Source organism: Oncorhynchus kisutch, unplaced genomic scaffold (genome assembly GCF_002021735.2).
Source record: "Oncorhynchus kisutch isolate 150728-3 unplaced genomic scaffold, Okis_V2 scaffold3838, whole genome shotgun sequence".
Classification (NCBI taxonomy): domain Eukaryota; kingdom Metazoa; phylum Chordata; class Actinopteri; order Salmoniformes; family Salmonidae; genus Oncorhynchus; species Oncorhynchus kisutch.
Window position 1 is genome coordinate 295,001 of NW_022265783.1, and position 7,500 is coordinate 302,500.

The window sequence follows — 7,500 nt, forward strand, 5'->3', positions numbered from 1 at the left end:
CAGCAGACACTGGGCTGGTTAACATTGGGCTGGGTTAACACTGTCTATAGCAGACACTGGGCTGGTTAACACTGTCTACAGCAGACACTGGGCTGGTTAACACTGGGCTGGTTAACACTGTCTACAGCAGACACTGGGCTGGGCTGGTTAACACTGTCTACAGCAGACACTGGGCTGGGTTAACACTGTCTACAGCAGACACTGGGCTGGTTAACACTGTCTACAGCAGACACTGGGCTGGTTAACACTGTCTACAGCAGACACTGGGCTGGTTAACACTGTCTACAGCAGACACTGGGCTGGTTAACACTGTCTACAGCAGACACTGGGCTGGTTAACACTGTCTACAGCAGACACTGGGCTGGTTAACACTGTCTACAGCAGACACTGGGCTGGTTAACACTGTCTACAGCAGACACTGGGCTGGTTAACACTGTCTACAGCAGACACTGGGCTGGTTAACACTGTCTACAGCAGACACTGGGCTGGGTTAACACTGTCTACAGCAGACACTGGGCTGGGTTAACACTGTCTACAGCAGACACTGGGCTGGTTAACACTGTCTACAGCAGACACTGGGCTGGGTTAACACTGTCTACAGCAGACACTGGGCTGGGTTAACACTTGTCTAAAAGCAGAAAAATGGGCTGGTAAACACCTGTAAGCAGACACTGGGCTGGGTTAACACTGTCTACAGCAGACACTGGGCTGGTTAACACTGTCTACAGCAGACACTGGGCTGGTTAACACTGTCTACAGCAGACACTGGGCTGGTTAACACTGTCTACAGCAGACACTGGGCTGGTTAATACTGTCTACAGCAGACACTGGGCTGGTTAACACTGTCTACAGCAGACACTGGGCTGGTTAACACTGTCTACAGCAGACACTGGGCTGGTTAACACTGTCTACAGCAGACACTGGGCTGGTTAACACTGTCTACAGCAGACACTGGGCTGGGCTGGTTAACACTGTCTACAGCAGACACTGGGCTGGGCTAAGTTAACACTGTCTACAGCAGACACTGGGCTGGTTAACACTGTCTACAGCAGACACTGGGCTGGTTAACACTGTCTACAGCAGACAGTGGGCTGGTTAACACTGTCTACAGCAGACACTGGGCTGGGCTGGTTAACACTGTCTACAGCAGACACTGGGCTGGGCTAAGTTAACACTGTCTACAGCAGACACTGGGCTGGTTAACACTGTCTACAGCAGACACTGGGCTGGTTAACACTGTCTACAGCAGACACTGGGCTGGGCTGGTTAACACTGTCTACATAAGACACTGGGCTGGGCTGGTTAACACTGTCTACAGCAGACACTGGTCTGGTTAACACTGTCTACAGCAGACACTGGGCTGGGCTGGTTAACACTGTCTACAGCAGACACTGTGCTGGGCTGGTTAACACTGTCTACAGCAGACACTGGGCTGGGTTAACACTGTCTACAGCAGACACTGTGCTGGGCTGGTTAACACTGTCTACAGCAGACACTGTGCTGGGATGGTTAACACTGTCTACAGCAGACACTGGGCTGGTTAACACTGTCTACAGCAGACACTGGGCTGGTTAACACTGTCTACAGCAGACACTGGGCTGGTTAACACTGTCTACAGCAGACACTGGGCTGGGCTGGTTAACACTGTCTACAGCAGACACTGGGCTGGGCTGGTTATCACTGTCTACAGCAGACACTGGTCTGGTTAACACTGTCTACAGCAGACACTGGGCTGGGCTGGTTAACACTGTCTACAGCAGACACTGTGCTGGGCTGGTTAACACTGTCTACAGCAGACACTGGGCTGGGTTAACACTGTCTACAGCAGACACTGTGCTGGGCTGGTTAACACTGTCTACAGCAGACACTGTGCTGGGCTGGTTAACACTGTCTACAGCAGACACTGTGCTGGGATGGTTAACACTGTCTACAGCAGACACTGGGCTGGTTAACACTGTCTACAGCAGACACTGGGCTGGTTAACACTGTCTACAGCAGACACTGGGCTGGTTAACACTGTCTACAGCAGACACTGGGCTGGGCTGGTTAACACTGTCTACAGCAGACACTGGGCTGGGCTGGTTAACACTGTCTACAGCAGACACTGGTCTGGTTAACACTGTCTACAGCAGACACTGGGCTGGGCTGGTTAACACTGTCTACAGCAGACACTGTGCTGGGCTGGTTAACACTGTCTACAGCAGACACTGGGCTGGGTTAACACTGTCTACAGCAGACACTGTGCTGGGCTGGTTAACACTGTCTACAGCAGACACTGTGCTGGGATGGTTAACACTGTCTACAGCAGACACTGGGCTGGTTAACACTGTCTACAGCAGACACTGGGCTGGTTAACACTGTCTACAGCAGACACTGGGCTGGTTAACACTGTCTACAGCAGACACTGGGCTGGTTAACACTGTCTACAGCAGACACTGGGCTGGTTAACACTGTCTACAGCAGACACTGGGCTGGGCTGGTTAACACTGTCTACATAAGACACTGGGCTGGGCTGGTTAACACTGTCTACAGCAGACACTGGTCTGGTTAACACTGTCTACAGCAGACACTGGGCTGGGCTGGTTAACACTGTCTACAGCAGACACTGTGCTGGGCTGGTTAACACTGTCTACAGCAGACACTGGGCTGGGTTAACACTGTCTACAGCAGACACTGTGCTGGGCTGGTTACACTGTCTACAGCAGACACTGTGCTGGGATGGTTAACACTGTCTACAGCAGACACTGGGCTGGTTAACACTGTCTACAGCAGACACTGGGCTGGTTAACACTGTCTACAGCAGACACTGGGCTGGTTAACACTGTCTACAGCAGACACTGGGCTGGGCTGGTTAACACTGTCTACAGCAGACACTGGGCTGGGCTGGGTTAACACTGTCTACAGCAGACACTGGGCTGGTTAACACTGTCTACAGCAGACACTGGGCTGGTTAACACTGTCTACAGCAGACACTGGGCTGGTTAACACTGTCTACAGCAGACACTGGGCTGGTTAACACTGTCTACAGCAGACACTGGGCTGGTTAACACTGTCTACAGCAGACACTGGGCTGGTTAACACTGTCTACAGCAGACACTGGCCGAGGTTAACACTGTCTACAGCAGACACTGGGCTGGTTAACACTGTCTACAGCAGACACTGGGCTGGTTAACACTGTCTACAGCAGACACTGGCTGGGCTGGTTAACACTGTCTACAGCAGACACTGGGCTGGTTAACACTGTCTACAGCAGACACTGGGCTGGTTAACACTGTCTACAGCAGACACTGGGCTGGTTAACACTGTCTACAGCAGACACTGGGCTGGTTAACACTGTCTACAGCAGACACTGGGCTGGTTAACACTGTCTACAGCAGACACTGGGCTGGGCTGGGTTCACACTGTCTACAGCAGACACTGGGCTGGTTAACACTGTGTACAGCAGACACTGGGCTGGTTAACACTGTCTACAGCAGACACTGGGCTGGTTAACACTGTCTACAGCAGACACTGGGCTGGGTTAACACTGTCTACAGCAGACACTGGGCTGGGCTGGGTTAACACTGTCTACAGCAGACACTGGGCTGGTTACCACTGTCTACAGCAGACACTGGGCTGGTTAACACTGTCTACAGCAGACACTGGGCGGGTTAACACTGTCTACAGCAGACACTGGGCTGGTTAACACTGTCTACAGCAGACACTGGGCTGGGTTAACACTGTCTACAGCAAACACTGGGCTGGGCTGGGTTAACACTGTCTACAGCAGACACTGGGCTGGTTAACACTGTCTACAGCAGACACTGGGCTGGTTAACACTGTCTACAGCAGACACTGGGCTGGTTAACACTGTCTACAGCAGACACTGGGCTTGGTTAACACTGTCTACAGCAGACACTGGGCTGGTTAACACTGTGTACAGCAGACACTGGGCTGGGTTAACACTGTCTACAGCAGACACTGGGCTGGTTAACTCTGCCTACAGCAGACACTGGGCTGGTTAACACTGTCTATAGCAGACACTGGGCTGGTTAACACTGTCTACAGCAGACACTGGGCTGGGTTAACACTGTCTACAGCAGACACTGGGCTGGTTAACACTGTCTATAGCAGACACTGGGCTGGTTAACACTGTCTACAGCAGACACTGGGCTGGTTAACACTGTGTACAGCAGACACTGGGCTGGTTAACACTGTCTACAGCAGACACTGGGCTGGGCTGGGTTAACACTGTCTACAGCAGACACTGGGCTGGTTAACACTGTCTACAGCAGACACTGGGCTGGTTAACACTGTCTACAGCAGACACTGGGCTGGTTAACACTGTCTACAGCAGACACTGGGCTTGGTTAACACTGTCTACAGCAGACACTGGGCTGGTTAACACTGTGTACAGCAGACACTGGGCTGGGTTAACACTGTCTACAGCAGACACTGGGCTGGTTAACTCTGTCTACAGCAGACACTGGGCTGGTTAACACTGTCTATAGCAGACACTGGGCTGGTTAACACTGTCTATAGCAGACACTGGGCTGGTTAACACTGTCTACAGCAGACACTGGGCTGGTTAACACTGTCTATAGCAGACACTGGGCTGGTTAACACTGTCTACAGCAGACACTGGGCTGGTTAACACTGTGTACAGCAGACACTGGGCTGGTTAACACTGTCTACAGCAGACACTGGGCTGGGCTGGGTTAACACTGTCTACAGCAGACACTGGGCTGGTTAACACTGTCTACAGCAGACACTGGGCTGGTTAACACTGTCTACAGCAGACACTGGGCTGGGTAACACTGTCTACAGCAAACACTGGGCTGGGCTGGGTTAACACTGTCTACAGCAGACACTGGGCTGGTTAACACTGTCTACAGCAGACACTGGGCTGGTTAACACTGTCTACAGCAGACACTGGGCTGGTTAACACTGTCTACAGCAGACACTGGGCTTGGTTAACACTGTCTACAGCAGACACTGGGCTGGTTAACACTGTGTACAGCAGACACTGGGCTGGGTTAACACTGTCTACAGCAGACACTGGGCTGGTTAACTCTGCCTACAGCAGACACTGGGCTGGTTAACACTGTCTATAGCAGACACTGGGCTGGTTAACACTGTCTACAGCAGACACTGGGCTGGGTTAACACTGTCTACAGCAGACACTGGGCTGGTTAACACTGTCTATAGCAGACACTGGGCTGGTTAACACTGTCTACAGCAGACACGGTGCTGGTTAACACTGTGTACAGCAGACACTGGGCTGGTTAACACTGTCTACAGCAGACACTGGGCTGGGCTGGGTTAACACTGTCTACAGCAGACACTGGGCTGGTTAACACTGTCTACAGCAGACACTGGGCTGGTTAACACTGTCTACAGCAGACACTGGGCTGGTTAACACTGTCTACAGCAGACACTGGGCTTGGTTAACACTGTCTACAGCAGACACTGGCTGGTTAACACTGTGTACAGCAGACACTGGGCTGGGTTAACACTGTCTACAGCAGACACTGGGCTGGTTAACTCTGTCTACAGCAGACACTGGGCTGGTTAACACTGTCTATAGCAGACACTGGGCTGGTTAACACTGTCTATAGCAGACACTGGGCTGGTTAACACTGTCTACAGCAGACACTGGGCTGGTTAACACTGTCTATAGCAGACACTGGGCTGGTTAACACTGTCTACAGCAGACACTGGGCTGGTTAACACTGTGTACAGCAGACACTGGGCTGGTTAACACTGTCTACAGCAGACACTGGGCTGGGCTGGGTTAACACTGTCTACAGCAGACACTGGGCTGGTTAACACTGTCTACAGCAGACACTGGGCTGGTTAACACTGTCTACAGCAGACACTGGGCTGGTTAACACTGTCTACAGCAGACACTGGGCTTGGTTAACACTGTCTACAGCAGACACTGGGCTGGTTAACACTGTGTACAGCAGACACTGGGCTGGGTTAACACTGTCTACAGCAGACACTGGGCTGGTTAACTCTGTCTACGGCAGACACTGGGCTGGTTAACACTGTCTATAGCAGACACTGGGCTGGTTAACACTGTCTACAGCAGACACTGGGCTGGTTAACACTGTCTACAGCAGACACTGGGCTGTTTAACACTGTCTACAGCAGACACTGGGCTGGTTAACACTGTCTACAGCAGACACTGGGCTGGTTAACACTGTCTACAGCAGACACTGGGCTGGGTTAACACTGTCTATAGCAGACACTGGGCTGGGTTAACACTGTCTACAGCAGACACTGGGCTGGGTTAACACTGTCTATAGCAGACACTGGGCTGGTTAACACTGTCTATAGCAGACACTGGGGCTGGTTAACACTGTCTATAGCAGACACTGGGCTGGTTAACACTGTCTACAGCAGACACTGGGCTGGGCTGGTTAACACTGTCTACAGCAGACACTAGTCTGGTTAACACTGTCTACAGCAGACACTGGGCTGGTTAACACTGGGCTGGGTTAACACTGTCTATAGCAGACACTGGGCTGGTTAACACTGTCTACAGCAGACACTGGGCTGGTTAACACTGGGCTGGTTAACACTGTCTACAGCAGACACTGGGCTGGGCTGGTTAACACTGTCTACAGCAGACACTGGGCTGGGTTAACACCGTCTACAGCAGACACTGGGCTGGTTAACACTGTCTACAGCAGATACTGGGCTGGTTAACACTGTCTACAGCAGACACTGGGCTGGGTTAACACTGTCTACAGCAGACACTGTGCTGGGCTGGTTAACACTGTCTACAGCAGACACTGTGCTGGGCTGGTTAACACTGTCTACAGCAGACACTGGGCTGGTTAACACTGTCTACAGCATACACTGGGCTGGTTAACACTGTCTACAGCAGACACTGGGCTGGTTAACACTGTCTACAGCAGACACTGGGCTGGGCTGGTTAACACTGTCTACAGCAGACACTGGGCTGGGCTGGGTTAACACTGTCTACAGCAGACACTGGGCTGGTTAACACTGTCTACAGCAGACACTGGGCTGGTTAACACTGTCTACAGCAGACACTGGGCTGGTTAACACTGTCTACAGCAGACACTGGGCTGGTTAACACTGTCTACAGCAGACACTGGGCTGGGTTAACACTGTCTACAGCAGACACTGGGGCTGGTTAACACTGTCTACAGCAGACACTGGGCTGGTTAACACTGTCTACAGCAGACACTGGGCTGGTTAACACTGTCTACAGCAGACACTGGGCTGGGTTAACACTGTCTACAGCAGACAATGGGCTGGTTAACACTGTCTACAGCAGACACTGGGCTGGTTAACACTGTCTACAGCAGACACTGGGCTGGTTAACACTGTCTACAGCAGACACTGGGCTGGGCTGGTTAACACTGTCTACAGCAGACACTGGGCTGGTTAACACTGTCTACAGCAGACACTGGGCTGGTTAACACTGTCTACAGCAGACACTGGGCTGGGTTAACACTGTCTACAGCAGACACTGGGCTGGTTAAC